The sequence below is a fragment of the Echinops telfairi genome, unplaced genomic scaffold (genome assembly GCF_000313985.2).
Source record: "Echinops telfairi isolate 266 unplaced genomic scaffold, ASM31398v2 ScPeMD7_18;HRSCAF=68, whole genome shotgun sequence".
Classification (NCBI taxonomy): Eukaryota; Metazoa; Chordata; class Mammalia; order Afrosoricida; family Tenrecidae; genus Echinops; species Echinops telfairi.
Genome location: NW_022103915.1, coordinates 5,649,113 through 5,650,184, shown reverse-complemented (window position 1 = coordinate 5,650,184; position 1,072 = coordinate 5,649,113). Strand labels below are relative to the sequence as shown.

General features: G+C 49.2%; 1 protein-coding gene across 1 annotated transcript in view; it reads left to right on the top strand.

Annotated features, from left to right (window-relative positions):
* The window catches only part of BEGAIN (brain enriched guanylate kinase associated), a 21,495-nt gene that overhangs the window by 11,151 nt on the left and 9,272 nt on the right, over positions 1-1,072 (top strand). The gene's annotated exons all lie outside the window — the stretch shown is intronic.

Genomic DNA, 1,072 nt, shown 5'->3' with positions numbered 1-1,072 from the left:
ATTCCCTTTCCAACCCTAGTTTGTTGCGTGCTTTTGTCCGGAATAGGTGCCGAATTTTGTCAAATGCCTTTTCTGCATCAAATGATACGATCATGTAATTTGTGTCCTTTGTTTAATTTATATGGTGGATTACATTGTTACTGATGTTGAACCATTCTTACATACCACTTGATCACGATGCCATTGGGTTTTATTTGTTTGTTTGTTTTTTACTATTTTTGTTGGATACCATTGGCTAGGATTTTGTTGAGAATTTTGCATCTGTGAAGAACCACCCTTTTTCTTTCCTTGAAATTGAAATGAACTTGTATGTCACCAAAGACCCCATGTCCACTTCAGTTTCACTTTTCCTGCTTAAAAAAAAAAAAAGTCTATATAGTTGCACACCCCATCTTAAAAATGAAGTCGGTAGTATCTCGCTACACCCAAGGACCATGCTTTTCGAAGCCCTCTTTTCCTCCTGCACAATTAAAATGGAGATTCTGAAATATAGAGCCCCCTCCCTGGCCATCTTAAGAAGGAATGTGGCAGAGCATGGAGCAGACAGACTACTGTGTCCCGAGGGACCCTCTCTGAGTGGCACCTACTGGCCTTTTTGAGTGTGTGATGAGTCAAGACAGAGCAAAGCTTAGGCCCCAGCAGGGCCCTCCCTCCCTCTGCCACTTACTGCTTTCAGCACCCTTGGCCTCAGTTTTCCTGTGGACAAGATGGGACGGTGACCCGACACGCCTGTCCCCAAGTCCCCTGCTGCCATCACACTCAGTGACGGACAGAAATGACAGCACAGGCCAACCAACTTCCAACTGGGACATGCCTCCACCTTCCACTTCCCCCAGGGCAGATGTGGGACTCACATATTGTGTGGCTCCGTCGCCAGTCCCCAGCCAGCCAGCGTCTTCCCTGCTGACCCCGCAACAGGCATGTGAAGACCATGTGCAGAGGGACAGGGCCTACAGTCCCCACTGGTCTCCAGGAGACAGCAGGAAGAGGGCAATGCAGGCTTGAGGCAGGCGCAGGACAGCCTCATCTGGGCAGGCACCTCTGGAGGTCAGGCCCCTCTGGAGGTCAGGCA